At 48.7% G+C, this 16035-nt stretch overlaps 1 protein-coding gene across 1 annotated transcript in view; it reads left to right on the plus strand.

Moving 5' to 3' along the window:
• Window positions 1–21: 21 nt before the first annotated feature.
• Window positions 22–16035, plus strand: part of erbb2 (erb-b2 receptor tyrosine kinase 2) — a 37117-nt gene continuing 21103 nt past the window's right edge. Inside the window, exon 1 of the mRNA XM_033034818.1 lies at window positions 22–140. The gene's annotated coding sequence lies outside the window, so the exon portion shown is untranslated. The remainder of the gene's footprint in view (window positions 141–16035) is intronic.

Consider the following 16035-nt stretch of genomic DNA (forward strand, 5'->3'; position numbering starts at 1 on the left):
CCCCGCCAGAGGTTCCGGCGCCGAGCCCCGCCCCCCGCGGCGGAGTGTCCAGACCCGCCCACAGCCGGAAGTCAGGCCCGGCCGGCGGCGGCGGCGCGAAGATGTGGCTCGAGCGTCGCGGCCCGGAGCCCCCGCGGCTGGTGAGTGGGTGAGTGGCGGCCCGGGGATGGGTGTGTGGGTGGGGGTGGGTTAGTGAGGGGCCTGGGGTGTGTGTGTGGGTTAGTGGGAGTGAGGGGCCTGGGGTGGGGGTGGGTGTGTGGGTTAGTGGGTGTGGGGGGTCAGTGAGGGGCCGGGGGTGGGTGAAGGACTGCGGATGGGTGAGGGTGAGGGGCCCGGGGATGGGTGTGTGTGGGTGGGTTAGTGGGTCAGTGAGGGGCCGGGGGTGGGTGTGTGTGGGTGGGTTAGTGGGTCAGTGAGGGGCCTGGGCCAGGGTGTGGGTGTGAGGGGCCCGGGGATGGGTGTGTGGGTGTGAGGGGCCGGGGGTGGGTGAAGGACTGGGGGTGGGTGAGGGTGAGGGGCCCGGGGATGGGTGTGTGTGGGTGGGTTAGTGGGTCAGTGAGGGGCCGGGGGTGGGTGAGGGGCCGGGGATGAATGGGTGAAGTTTCTCCCCCCGCCCCCCGCCCCGGCTCCAGTCAGTCCGGAGAAGGTCCGGTCCGTGTTCTCCAGAGACGCTGCAACTGACCCACTGTTACTCCGGCACATTCTGCCGAAGTCGTTCTTCAGGCTGATTGCAGCAGGGTGGAGAAGCCTGTCAGAGAGGTGGGGCAAAGCCCGTGGGTGTAGGTTTGAGGGAGAGTGGTTCTGTGTCTAGACCTCAGTGTGGTGGAGGAAGACACACTCGCAGTCAGACACTGCAATGGTTAAAGGATATGGTCCTAATGTGGGCAAATGGGATTGGAGTGGATGGTCAAAGGTCTGGGATTGTCCCTTGGCTCGCCCCACCCCCATCATGCCACCCTGCCTTCCGCCCTTCCGCCTTGCCCTCCCTACACCCTGCCACCCCCTCACCCTGCCCACCCTGCCTCTCCGCACTGCCCCTCCACCCTGCCCCCTCCCCTCACCCTGCCTCTCTGCATCGCCCTTCAGACCCTCAGCCCTGTCCCTTGGACATTCCCATTAATGCAATAGGCCCTTCAGCCCTCGCACTGCTCCACCAGCACTACAATCTCACTCTGCTCCACAGAATCATTAACACCCCCAGTTGCTGAAATTTATTCCATCTGAATGATGTACAGGGTCTTGGTGAGACCACACCTGGAGTATTGCGTACAGTTTTGGTCTCCAAATCTGAGGAAGGACATTATTGCCATAGAGGGAGTGCAGAGAAGGTTCACCAGACTGATTCCTGGGATGTCAGGACTGTCTTGTGAAGAATGACTGGATAGACTTGGTTTATACTCTCTAGAATTTAGGAGATTGAGAGGGGATCTTATAGAAACTTACAAAATTCTTAAGGGGTTGGATAGGCTAGATGCAGGAAGATTGCTCCCGATGTTGGGGAAGTCCAGGACAAGGGGTCACAGCTTAAGGATAAGGGGGAAATCCTTTAAAACCGAGATGAGAAGAACTTTTTTCACACAGAGAGTGGTGAATCTCTGGAACTCCCTGCCACAGAGGGTAGTCGAGGCCAGTTCATTGGCTATATTTAAGAGGGAGTTAGATGTGGCCCTTGTGGCTAAGGGGATCAGAGGGTATGGAGAGAAGGCAGGTACGGGATACTGAGTTGGATGATCAGCCATGATCATATTGAATGGCGGTGCAGGCTCGAAGGGCCGAATTGCCTACTCCTGCACCTAATTTCTATGTTTCTATGTTTCTATGAACCTTCTCTGCACTCACTGACTCTATAACGTAAGTGGGTATAAAACCCCATCAATTCCCTAACCCCTGAGCGAAGAAGTTCTGTGTCATCTGTGTGTCAAATAGATGAACACATATTGTTATGTGTGACAACGTGGCCTCCGCATGTGCGTAAAGGGCGTGACAGAGGTGATGACATGTCTGTGGTTATGTTGGCATGGTTAATAATGTCTGGAGGGGTGGCATGAGACTGGAGGTCAGGAGTGTTTCATTGCCACATGTACTGACAACGGATCAATGAAATTATTACCTACACCAATTTAAGATGCCTGTAAATGCAATACACCCAGATTATATATAATTACAAAAATAATCAATAAATTATGAAACTTAATACGCGCAAAAAAACCCAAAGTCCTCAGTGCCACCAAAGACAGGCTGCAGAAGTTCTTAGTTGCTGAGGTTAGTGTTGTGTAGTGTTCAAGAATGTAGAACAATACAGAACAGCAACAGGCCCTTCGGCCCACAATGTCTGTGCCAAACATGATGCCAAGAACGACTCTTACCTGACAGCACATCATCCATATCCCTCCATTCCCTGTGTCTATCCCAAAGCCTCTTAAATGCCACAATTATATCTGCCTACACCACCACCCCAGTCAGAGGGTGCCAAACACCCATCCCCCCTGTGTGTAAACAACTTGTCCTGCACATCTCCTTCAAACTTTTCCTCTCTCCCTTAAAGCTAAGACCTCTAGTATTTGATATTTCCATCCTGGGAAATATGTTCTCACTGTTTACTATATCTCTGCCTCTCATAATTTTAATATATTTATACTAGGTCACCCCACAACTCCGGCATGCCAGAAAAAACAATTCAAGTCTGTCCAACCTCTCCCTGTAGCTAATACCTTCTAATCCAGGCATCATCATGCTGGTAAACCACCTCTGCACCCTTCCCAAAGCCTCCGCATCCTTCCTGTAATGAGGTGACTAGAACTGCACGCAATTCTCCAAATATGTCCTAAACAAAGTTCTATAAAGCTTCCTGATTGACTTCCTGATTCTTCTACTCAATTCCCCGACCAATGAAGGCAAGCATACCATATGCCTTCTTTACAACTGTATCAACTTGTTTTGCCACTCTCATGACTTGGACCCCAAGATCCCTCTGTTCATCGTTGCTGCTAAGAGTCATGCAAATAATTGTATCTTTTCCCCTTACATTCAACCTCCCAAAGTGCAACGCCTTACACTTGCTCGAATTACATTCAATCTGCCATTTCTCTGCCCATCTCTATAGTTGATCTATATCCCGATGCAAACCTTGACCGCCTTTCTCACAGCCCGTAACCCTTTCACCACACCCCTCGTTCTTCTATCAGAAAGCCAGTTCTGGATCCAAGGGCCTGATGGTTGTTGGGACAAACCTGTTCTTGAATCTGGTGGCCATAGTTTCCTGGCTGCTGAACCTTCTTCCCGATGGTAGGTGTGAAATTAGTCCAGAGAGATATGGAGTCTTTGCCTGGATGTTTGTGCAGTTGAAAGTCAGACTGCTGCCGGAGTGGAACTTGTGCAGGTCAGAAAACTGGGATAAGAGATGAGTTAACACACAAGCCGCCGAAATTCTGATGAGTGCAGGTTTACGGTGAAAAGATTAGGTTATGACTGCATGTGTTGGAATGGTCTGGGCTGGGATATCAGATGCCAGGATTCAGGTTTTGTGTAGGAAGGAATTGCAGATGCTGGTTTAAACTGAGAATAGACACAAAATGTTGGAGTAATTCAGTTGGACAGGCAGCATCTCTGGAGAGAAGGAATGGGTGATGCTTCAGGTTAAGACGCTTCTTCAGACTGAGTCGAGGGGGATACAGAGATAAGGAAGTATAGGGCTTGAAAACAAGGCAAATAGGATAAAGATCAAGGACCATGTAGAATAGACCATTGTTGGCGAGGAGAAGGCAAACAGAGATAAAATGTAATGGAGGACACTCAGACTGGTGGGAGAACTGGGAAAGGGGGAGGGATGGAGAGCAAAGGTTACTTGAAGTCAGAGGTCAATATTTATCCTGCTGAGGTGTAAGGTGCCCAAACAAAATATAAAGTGTTGTTCCTCCAATTTGTATTGGGTCTCACTGTGACAATGGAGGGGGCCCCAAGACAGAAATGTCAGTATGGGAATGGGAGAGGGAGTTAAAGTGTTTAGCAACCAGGAGATCAGGTAGGTTTATGCGGACTGAGTGGAGGTGCTCGACAAAATGATTCGGGTTTTGTCAGGACATTGAGTGTATTGGAGCCGCAGTCAGACAGATGGAAACAGGTGGAGTTTGAAATGGAGAGCAGATAGGTTTGTGTTCTAACGGGAGTGTGGTCTGGGCAAGCAGTGATTTGGTGAAGTATTTATTCCATTGCACTGGCGTTAGTGTTTGTTGCATAGTTCAGTCCTGTGTTGAAGCTGGATCAGTGCCGTCGGCTTTACTGGTGACCAGCGATGTTGATGGTATCTCACTGCCTGCCTGTGCAGGCAAAGCTGCGATATACCGTGGGTGAACCTCGCTCATCAACACAGGCTTATGGCCAACTCCTGGCTCGAGGCACCAGTAGATGTTTTGCAGTTGAAGGGGAGGCTCATCATAGGTGTCCTTGAAAAGTTAATTTTTAAATCCTACAAACAGTACCGATAGGATGGCTGCCTTTTTATGCCCTTTGTGCCCTGTAATTAGATGCTGTGTGATCAATGAGGGATTGTTTCACATGTTTAAAAGTGGCTGTGCCACAAATCGAGACCGTCCCTGCAGTACTGAGGGACTGTTGCAGTGTTTCCTGCATTGGGATGTGAACCGCATGGTGGCCTTGTCTGTTCACTCAGGTACAAAGCCAATGGCACTATTTCACAGGCGATTATCCACCTCTCCCCCCGACTGCCAGGCCAAGGTTCTCCACGATCGACAGTGACCCTGTTGTTATTCCATGCCTGTGTGGTCACAAGTTGGCTGTGTGTGATGTCGCTTGTTTAGTTTGGTTTATTGTCACGTGTACCAAGGTACAGTGAAAAGCTTTTGTTGCGTACTATCCAGTCAGCAGAAACATGATTACAATCGATCCATTACAGTGTATAATGGCTTGGTGGTGACTGGGTTCACCTCATGTCTGCCAGTTAGAGCACTGAAGGTGCCTGTACATCGAGCAACTACTGGCAGTGCTGGAACACACCAGGAATATCAACAGACCAGGCATTGCCAGAGAGTGAGTCAGCATCCGTGCAGGCTGATGCTCTGGTGAACAGTCTGATCATTCTCCCACTACAGCTGCTACCTGACCCAAGCACTGATATCATTTCTGCTTTGAATGTTTGTTGGGCAATAAATGGCAGTGCTGCTGTTCATCTTTACATTTAGGTTTGTTATTGTCACATGTACCAAGGTACAGCAAAAATACATCAAGATCAGATAATACAACCAAGTCAAACTCAAGTACAATCTGTCGAGCAAAGGGAAGATACAGAGTTCCCCATCATTCCTCATATGATGGCGCTTACTACTCCCCAACTTTACTCAGTGTATTGCCTGCAATGTAAGTGTAAATAAATGAGCAAAGCTCTCTGTGGTCCTCAGGTATAGTTTGGATTGGGGATGCCAGCTGACTGCCAGTCGCTGCCATGGTTTGCTGGTTTTTGGTGGGCTCACAGTCGTGCACCTTAATTATAACGTCCAGAGCTGGTCCCGAGGCGTGAATCATGGGCCAAGAGTTATTGCTCACCATCAGGAAACATTGACAAGACTAAAATAAGTAGGAACTTCTCCTAAAGTAATGAATCTCTGCAGTTCTTTATCCCAAAGAGCTGTAGATATAATTGAGGGTGAGAGTAGTTTTGGAACAGCAGGGAGTTGTGGGTGGAATGGCCACCATCTCTTTGAATGTAGAACAGGTTTAAGGGAATACAACTGCCCCCTGCTCCTGGTTTGTGTGTTGTGGGGACATCACCAGGTTCTCGGTGGAGGTCTGTGGGCCTCAGCTGTAGCTCTGATTTCCCTTACAATGCCTGACTCGATACTTGATCCATCCGATACCAGCCTCGCCGCTGCTTTGTGCCACTGACAAAAGAAAGGCCTGCCAGCTCGCTGGTGGGGGACGGAACGCTGCAGCACTCCACTCGTGCCGCTCCTGGTTTAGCCAGTTTTTAATGAGGTTGTTTGTTCCGTGCAGCTCTTTGGGCCTCCTGTGTGTTGTTGGTGCAGTGGTTGGGCCGGTCTGTACGACTGGCTCACCCTGTTCCTCCACTTCCTTGGAACATACTCAAGGGGGAGGGGGAGGGGGAGGGGGAGCAGCCAGAGATCATTGTGCACATCGGTACGTGCGATAGGAAGGAAAACGGGTAAGATCCGGCAGAATGAATGTAGCCAGTTAGCAAAGAGGTTAAAAAGCAGCACATGGAAGATTATTGGGATGTCTCTGGGGCAGAGGTGGCCTGTACATGGGGTGCATCTGAACGGGGGGGACAGTATTCTGCAAGGGAGATTTGTGCGTCTCTGGATATATTTGAACTAGATTGGTTGGGGGAGTGTCCCACAACAGCAGGAAGCAGATGAGAAGTTGGGGACTAATGCTGTAGTCAGAGAACAAAGTTTGCAGACAGCACAAGCAGGTGCAGGGCAGAGAGCGGGAAGACCAGTGCTTTATATCGTGTTCATTTCAATGCTGGAGGCTCCACAGGTAAGGCAGAAGAAGTCAGGGCGTAGATTAGCTCAGGGTCTCGGATATTATAGGCAGATCAGAAACATGGCTGAGAGATGGACAGGACTGGCAGCTCAGTGTGGCAGGGTATAGATGCTGCAGGTGTGAGAGATGCAGGTGAGAAAGTCGGAAGGTGTTGCCTTTGTGATCAGGGAGAACATACCTACAGTCGTCAGATAGGATATTCTTGGGGGATCGTCCAGTGAGGCTTTGTGGGTAGAACGTAGAAACAAGAAGGGGACCATCACTGCGATGAGACTGTATTTTCAACTTCCCAATAATCCGTATGAATTAGTGGACAGATGTGTAGAGATTTTTGATTGCTCTGTGCACCGAGGTACAGTGACAAGCTTTGTTTTGAATGCTAACTAATCAGTCAAGCAAGGAAGACTAGTGCACATGGAATCCAAGATGAGCTGCCTAATTGGATTCAATACTGTCTTGGAGGAAGGAGTCACAAGATTTGTGTCAAGGGCTGTTTCTCTGTCACCAGTGGAGAGCCACTGGGAGCGATGCTGAGTCCTCTGTTGTTTGTTAACGGCATTAAAGTTTAGGATGACAATGTCGATAACATTATTTGTACATTTTGCAGATAAGACCAACATTGGATGGTAGAGTGGACAGTGAGGAAGATATCTAAGTTTATCACACCACTGTGGTCAATTGGGAAGGTGACACGTTTGAGGTGTTGCACTTTGGAATGTCAAACCAGGGCAGGACTTGCACAGTAAGTGGTCAAGATGTGGAGAGTGTTGTAGAGCAGAGAGATGTGGAAGTACAGGTGCACACTTCCCTGAGTGTGGTGAGTCAGGTGGACAGTGTGGTGAAGAAGGCATCTGGCACACTTGCCTTCATTGGGAAGAGTATTGAGCGCAAACGTTGGGACATCATGATGCAGCTGTACTAGTCGTTGGTGAGACCGCGCTTGGAGTTCTGTGTGCTGTTCTGCTCACCCAAGTATAGGGAGGATGTCATTTTGTTGGAAAGGGTGCAGAACCTATTGGCCAGGATGTTATCTGGTCGGTGGATTGAGTGATGGGGAGAGGTTGGAAAGGCTGGAGCGTGAGAGGCTGTGGTGACCTTATTGAGGTGTATAAGATCATGAGGGGCAGGGATCAAATGTATGCTCATCATCTTTTTTTCCAGGGTAGAGGATTCTAAAATTAGAGGGTTTAGGCTTAAGGCAAGAGGAGCAACTCTTTTTTTTCACTCAGGATAGTCCGTATCTGCAATAAGTTGCCAAAGGAAGCTACAGAAGTGGATACAATTCCGACTTTTAAAAGACATTTGGACAGATGTAGGATTATGATGAACCAAATGCAGGCATATGGGACTAGTATGGACAAGGTGGGCTGAAGGACCATGCTGTACAGCTCTGACTTTGCTAGCCTGAGTATTAATCTCTACTAATGATCTCCAATAAATTGCATGAAAGAAGTACCTGGGCAGGTGTGAGCTCATGCACTGGGTGTCTGTGGCCAGAGGTCTGTTTACAACTCGTTGTTTTAATAGAGGGTGGTTCTCCAGATTAATTATTCACAGATTAGATATTTGCAGGAACTTTGTACTTTGAATTTACCAGAAACTTTATCTCTACAATATCCCCAATCCCAGAATCAGTGGAACCATTTGTTAACAAAAAACAAGGTGCTGGAGGAACTCAATGGGCTTGGCAACATCTGTGGACGGAGGTGAATGGATGGTCGATGTTTGGGGAAACTCATTGAGTTCCTTCAGCAGGTACACAAAATTGCTGGGGAAACTCAGCGGGTGCAGCAGCATCTTTGGAGCGAAGGAAATAGGCGACGTTTCGGGCCGAAACCCTTCTTCAGACTGATGGGGGGTGGGAGAAAGAAGGAAAAGGGGAGGAGGGGGAGGAGCCCGAGGGCGGGTGGATGGGAGGGTGGGAGGACACAGTTAGAGGGTTAAGGAAGGGGAGGAGACAGCAAGGGCTAGCAAAATTGGGAGAATTCAATGTTAATGCCATGGACGCAAGGTCCCCAGACGGAATATGAGGTGCTGTTCCTTCAGCAGTTTGCTTTGTGCTCCAGGTTCCAACATCTGCAGCCTCCTGTGCAGCTGTTCAGTAAACTTGCCCTGTGGTTGACTTGCTTCTCTGGAATATTGTTGTCTTATCAGCTTGCGAGTATGATGCGACTACTAGAGCCTCTGGTCCCAGCCGCTACTGCTCCTCCTCCTGTCACATACGTAACCAACTGTGTCTGCTCCACAGATCTAGAGAGCCTTGTCTGAACACAGAAACTGTCCACTGTGGCCGGCAAGTCAGGACACTTGGTGTTCCATGCACGTACACCTCTGGGTAATGCTTGTACCTGTAGCCTGCACTCCAGGCCTCGACCCTCATGCCTCCACCACTCTGTATCCTGAGGTAATGGGCCACCAGCCACATGTCATGGAGTAAGTTCCCGTGATGGAATAGCTCAGAAGGAGGTTGTTTGGCCCACTGTGTTTGGTTAACATGGCTTCCAGTCACATCCTAACTTGTGGCTAATAACATGCTCATCCTTGCACTTGTTACGCTTGGGGTTTTGCTGCCACTTTACTTTCAGGCAGCAAATTCCAGACCTCCAACATTCTTTACCTGGAAGAATGTTTCCTCAGCTCAAATCTTGTCTTTCTACCAATTAGCTGTGTCTCAGCAAACAGACTTTCCGCCAAATATCTGTGTCACTTGAATATTGATCTCCTGGTTACTGCTCTTCACTGTCATGTTTGCTCACCTCAGTTAAACCAGCTAGCCTCTCACAATCACTTCTGAAGCCTACACCACATACAGATGGAGGATGAGAATAGCCAACCAAATCTGAGAAGAAGCCTTCACAAGCCCCCTCAGTTGACAGTCAAAGACTTGTGCCCAGTTGACAAAAGGCTATATGCAGTGTTGATGCTCTCCCCGCATGTCTCTTCTATTTGATTTGCTTCTGGAAGGAGCATCCTTGTAATTACTTTACGGTCGAGAGCAGGAAGATTCCTGTACTGTGGTCAGACGTGTTTCATTGTTGAAGGTAGTTCCACATGCAGTGACTGAAATCTCTTGGCATGCTGCCTGCTTCCCAAGGTTGGGGTAGAGACTGTGGATTCATGGTGGTAGAACCTTTCCGTCAAGGTGTAAAACTTCAGCGTGGGTTTTGTCTGCATCAGAAGCATCTGCTCCTGCTGCCGAGCCGAGGTGGTGGCGAGCTTGCAGCAGGTAGTGTTGTTGGATGAAGTCCAGGTCTGGAATGGAGTCAAGGACACTTGTGTTAAGGCAGAGTTCTGCAACATGGACCCATCCGTTGATAATAAGCTTCCCTCTCTTCTTGCCGTTAGTGGAATGGGAGCTTGATTGTTTGGGCTGTAAATGATTGTGAGACCCTGAAGATTCCATCGACGTTGTGGCCTATTTGCTGGACTCTCTACATGGTTGCGTTGCACCTTATGTGTGACTGGTCTTCATACGCCTGTGGCTTTACTTTAACCTTGCCTAGTGGGCATGCTTGCAGTCCAAGAACACTTGTATTTTGATTTATTATTTCTGAGTCCTGCAAATGCTCATCCAATTCAGTATTTGTAGTAAAGGAACCAAGAGTGTCTTCACAGGGCTGTGTGTGGATGTCAGGGCCGACAGGCACCATTGGCGTTCCGCTCCTGTGGGTAGGAGTCACCAGACGGGCTGTGGGCCGTTGTCTGAGCACCACCTCCTGTGTCGGCTGTTAAAACCCATCAGCATTGATGTTCCAGCAGTTACTGTGGCTGTTACTGTTACTGTGGCTGTTACTGTTACTGTTACTGTGGCTGCTACTGTTTCTGTGGCTGGTACTTTGGCCGTGACTGTTAGTTACTGTGGCCGTTACTGTTACTGTGGCTGCTACTGTTACAGTTACTGTGGGCATTACCGTGACCATGACTGTTAGTTACTGTGGCCGTTACTGTTAGTTACTGTGGCCGTTGCTGTGGCCGTTACTGTGGCTGTTACTGTTACAGGTACTGTGGCTGTTACTGTTACTGTGGCCGTTACTGTTAGTTACTGTTAGTTACTGTGGCCGTTACTGTGGCTGTTACTGTTACAGGTACTGTGGCTGTTACTGTGGCCGTTACTATTACTGTGGTTGTTACTGTGGTTGTTACTGTGGCCGTTACTGTTACAGGTACTGTGGCTGTTACTGTGGCCGTTACTATTACTGTGGTTGTTACTGTGGCTGTTACTGTGGCCGTTACTGTTACAGGTACTGTGGCTGTTACTGTTACTGTGGCCGTTACTATTACTGTGGCTGTTACTGTGGCCGTTACTGTTACAGGTACTGTGGCTGTTACTGTTACTGTGGCCGTTACTATTACTGTGGCTGTTACTGTGGCCGTTACTGTTACAGGTACTGTGGCTGTTACTGTTAGTTACTGTGGCCGTGACTGTTAGTTACTGTGGCCGTTACTGTTACCGTGGCCAGGATCGCAGAGAGGGGTGTTACTGATATTTGCACTCATTACAAAAGAATGAAAAAAGTGAACATAAATCATTCATACTCTTATTAGTGTAAATTGTTGACAACATTTAACATTAAAAATAAATGAAAGGCTAGAAAACACAAAGATAAAGAAATATATTTGCAAACTCAGCACCAAAAATGTACATGTCTGAATGTGTAGGAAGGAACTGCAGATGCTGTTTTAAACCGAAGATAGACACAAAAAAACTGGAGTAACTCAACGGGTCAGGCAGCATCTTTGGAGAAAAGGAGTAGGTGATTTCGGGTCGAGGCCCTTCTTCTGAAATGTCACCTAATCCTTTTAGACAATAGGTGCAGGAGTAGGCCATTCTGCCCTTCGAGTCCTTTTCTCCAGAGATGCTGCCTGACCGCTGAGTTACTCAAGCTTTTTATATAAATGTCTGAATCTTGGCCTTGGGACTGTTACTGCCACTGAATTGAAGGCACTCACCCGGCACAGACTCAACACCCCCACTTCATGGTGTAGCTGCAAGATTGTATCACTGCTGCTTCATTCTATAAAGTTCCAGCGCTGATCACAGTCAGAATAACAACAGCAAAGACCCATGTCCACAATTCCTCCCCTCTAAAGGCTGTGTGCACTTTGTCCACATCATTAATACACGTGCCATAAACAAGAAGGGTTGTAGTCTTGAGCTCCGTGGAACTTTGCCGCACACAGCCCTCCTGTCTCCGACAATGATCATAAACCTTTAATCTCTCCCACTGAGCAGACTTTCAGTTGGTCTTGCCAATTTCCTTGTTTCATTTGAGTGTTTACTCCCTATTAAACAGTTCTGCATCAAACAATCGATTCTCGTCCATCGATCTTAAATCAGACAGGTCCTTCATGTCTCCACTACCTCATTAACCCTTCCTATCCCCTCTTTCCTTCACCACCAGCTAAGCCAGGGTGTGACAGGGATATCTTGGCCCCATGTGCCATTTAGTAAGATTCTCTTCTTTTCAACATCTGTAGTTTTGGTGCTTTTTGTTTGTATTCTTGTTGCTGAAATTCTCTGGGCAATTTGTGGTTCAGAAAGTTGTAGTTCACCAACTCTCCCCTTCACCTTCCACCGCGGCCACCTTGTGTGTCCCTCAACTTCTTCACTGCCGTGTGCTGGGGCAGCAGGGCGAAGGCTGTGGACACCAACAGGATTAACAAACTCAACAGGAAGGCTGGCTCCATCCTGGGGGCGGAGTAGGATTCATGGGAGGTTGGTCTTGGAGGGGAGGATGCTCCTCAAACTGCGGAGCATCTTGGACAATTACAGCTCACCCCCTCCATGACACACTGGTCAACCTGAGGAGCACCTTCAACAACAGACTGGTTCCACCAAGATGCAGTACAGAACGCCACAGGAGATCCTTCTTTTCTGTGGCTATCAAACTATACAACTCCTCCCCCTTCTGTTGTGGGGTAGACTGACTACCCCTCCTTCTCGCCCTTCCCAAATCTTTGCACATCGCCAATCCTTTCCACTCATCACTTTAATTTCATATTTCATGTATCTTGTGTTTTATTACAGTTGTCAGATTAATTTCCCTCCTGGGATAAATCAAGTTCTGTATCACTTTCTTATCCAAGTACCTGTCTCAGGTATTGGCATAGTACCTGCTCTCCCCTCCCTCCCCTGGCAGCTTGCTCCACATGCCCAGCACCTGCACTGGGATTGTTATTGGATAATATATTCCACAGCCCTGACACACTAAAATGCTACACCTTGCACTTGTTCAAGTTAAATTTGATCAGCCCACTTTCCATTCATCTAGAGCCTGTTGTAATCTCCAATAACCTTCTTTGCTGCTTATCCTATCACCAATTCTGGTGTCATCTGAATGCTTAGTAGCCATACTATGTGAAAAAGGTATGTTTCAGATCTTCAAATGTCTTCCCTGTCAAACCTGTCCCCTCTACTTCCTTTCTTAAACCAAGAAAGAACATTGGCTACTCTCCAGTCCTCTGGCACCTTGTCTGTGGGTAAAGAAGATACAAAGGACTTTGTCATGGCTCCTGCAATCTCATTTCTTGCCTCTCTCAAAAATCTGGACTAGATCCCATCAGCCTCATGGGATTGATCTACTTTTGCTGAGAGCCAACACTACCTTCTTCTCATCCACCCCATCCGTCCAGCTAGTTGTTCTGTTTTCCTGGAAGGATCACTGTGTCATCGACCATCTCCCTCCCAATGTTATTGCCTCGCCACCACTGCCCAGTCATCCCTAGTTGTTGTTGTGTTTAAACTGCTGAGTTTGGAGAGGAGGAGCATATTCACTTGACAGAACAAATGACAATGTCCCAACGTTGTGTGCAGCAGCAGCGTCTGACAGCTGCTCCAGTCACAGGAGCCGCTCCCAGACCAAGCCAACCCCTGCCTAGTGTTCTCCACCCTGCATATACTTTCACCAGTACATGGTGGCTTGTTGTCTCGGTACTGGCGTAATCGAGCAGACTGGAGTCTGGCCACTGTCACTGACTAACACCTTCCACCTTCCAATGCTTGCACGTATCCAGGCATCTCAGCACAGGATCGAAGGCAGTCCGACAGAGTACGTTTAACTCCAGTGGTAAAGCTCATGTGCTCCCAGTTTACTGGAACAATTGTTTTCTGAGGGTTAAGGTTGTGGCAACCTGTCAAACAGGAAGATCTGGTTTCTATGTTTGTAGTTTTGAGTGTTGTGATTTCTTCAGTCAGCCCAGCTCCAGCGTTAAAAGGTAGAAACAAGGAACTGCAGGTGCTGGTTTACACAAAAGGACGCAGAGTGCTGGAGTAACTCAGGCAGCTTCTCTGAAGAACTTGGATAGGTGACTTCTTGGGTTGGAACCTACACCTTTACCTGTCCATGTTCTCCAGAGGAGTTACTCAGCCCTTTGTTCCTTTCAGCTCCAGTGTAAGGCAGGGCTGGTACTGGCTTCAGCTGGATGTGTTGTAAAGCTTGACTTCACTTCCGGCTAGTCATGGAATCGCTGCCACTCCCGCCCACCCTAGGCATAGTTTGAGATTCTCAGCTTTTTCTCTTGCCCATTTACACTTCCAGCAATCTAGCTTGTTTAGTTTGGAGACCAACAACCTTAGGAATGGCTTACTGCATCCATTACATTCCCAACTCACCACAAACATCTCAGGAGGCTGTTTGATGGAAAGTCTGTGCCAGGAGACGCCACAACCCTGCCTTTGGAAAACATACAGCCACTGACGGACTCCTGTGTCCAGTTCTGAACGTCACAATTTCAGGGGCGGGGGTTACGAGCAGTGTGTGTCAGTGGGGGATTGGTGGTGCATGTGGAGTGAGGGTTGCTGGCAGGGAATGTGCTCTGGGAGGGGGCTAGGCTAAGGGTGGTTCCCAGAGCTGTGCAGATGCTCTGTCTGTGTGATATCCCAGTGGAGCCGGCCTCTGTTGCCATGGGGACGGGGCCCACATTGGGAGGGGGTGGTGGCCACAATGACCCACCTGTTTGAGAGCCAGCGTGTGAGGGCGGTCTGGCCCGTGGCCTGAGTGATCACCTCAGGCAGCCTGACTTGGCAGCAACCTTCCCCTCTCAGCACATTCCTGACATTCCCAACATGCTGCAAGCAGAACCATGCTGTGCCTGAGCTGTATCCATGGACGCACACTCAGGGCAGCGGGTGGAGCGGCTGACAACAGTCGCACCTTCCCAGGGACCAGCATCTGCTGCTTGATCTCTCCTCACTACCCGACACCTGTGACTTGGAGCCTCATCCTTCCTAACGTGTCTGCTTTAAAATCCAATCCCCTGCGATTCACGCACCTCCTCCAACCTCATCTAATTCGAGGATGTAACTAGTAGCGTGGATAGGGGAGAACCAGTGGATGTGGTGTATCTGGACTTCCAGAAGGCTTTCGACAAGGTCCCACATAAGAGATTAGTTTACAAGCACACGGCATTGGGGGTTCAGTATTGATGTGGATAGAGAACTGGCTGGCAAACAGGAAGCAAAGTGTAGGAGTAAACGGGTCCTTTTCACAATGGCAGGCAGTGACTAGTGGGGTACCGCAAGGCTCAGTGCTGGGACCCCAGCTATTTACAATATATATTAATGATCTGGATGAGGGAATTGAAGGCAATATCTCCAAGTTTGCGGATGACACTAAGCTGGGGGGCAGTGTTAGCTGTGAGGAGGATGCTAGGAGACTGCAAGGTGACTTGGATAGGCTGGGTGAGTGGGCAAATGTTTGGCAGATGCAGTATAATGTGGATAAATGTGAGGTTATCCATTTTGGTGGCAAAAACAGGAAAGGAGACTATTATCTAAATGGTGGCCGACTAGGAAAAGAGGAGATGCAGCGAGACCTGGGTGTCATGGTACACCAGTCATTGAAAGTAGGCATGCAGGTGCAGCAGGCAGTGAAGAAAGCGAATGGTATGTTAGCTTTCATAGCAAAAGGATTTGAGTATAGGAGCAGGGAGGTTCTACTGCAGTTGTACAGGGTCTTGGTGAGACCACACCTGGAGTATTGCGTACAGTTTTTGTCTCCAAATCTGAGGAAGGACATTATTGCCATAGAGGGAGTGCAGAGAAGGTTCACCAGACTGATTCCTGGGATGTCAGGACTGTCTTATGAAGAAAGACTGGATAGACTTGGTTTATACTCTCTAGAATTTAGGAGATTGAGAGGGGATCTTATAGAAACTTACAAAATTCTTAAGGGGTTGGACAGGCTAGATGCAGGAAGATTGCTCCCGATGTTGGAGAAGTTCAGGACAAGGGGTCACAGCTTAAGGATAAGGGGGAAATCCTTTAAAACCGAGATGAGAAGAACTTTTTTCACACAGAGAGTGGTGAATCTCTGGAACTCCCTGCCACAGAGGGTAGTCGAGGCCAGTTCATTGGCTATATTTAAGAGGGAGTTAGATGTGGCCCTTGTGGCTAAGGGGATCAGAGGGTATGGAGAGAAGGCAGGTACAGGATACTGAGTTGGATGATCAGCCATGATCATATTGAATGGCGGTGCCGGCTCGAAGGGCCGAATGGCCTACTCCTGCACCTAATTT

This window comes from Amblyraja radiata, chromosome 16 (genome assembly GCF_010909765.2).
Source record: "Amblyraja radiata isolate CabotCenter1 chromosome 16, sAmbRad1.1.pri, whole genome shotgun sequence".
In the NCBI taxonomy this organism is placed as follows: Eukaryota; Metazoa; Chordata; class Chondrichthyes; order Rajiformes; family Rajidae; genus Amblyraja; species Amblyraja radiata.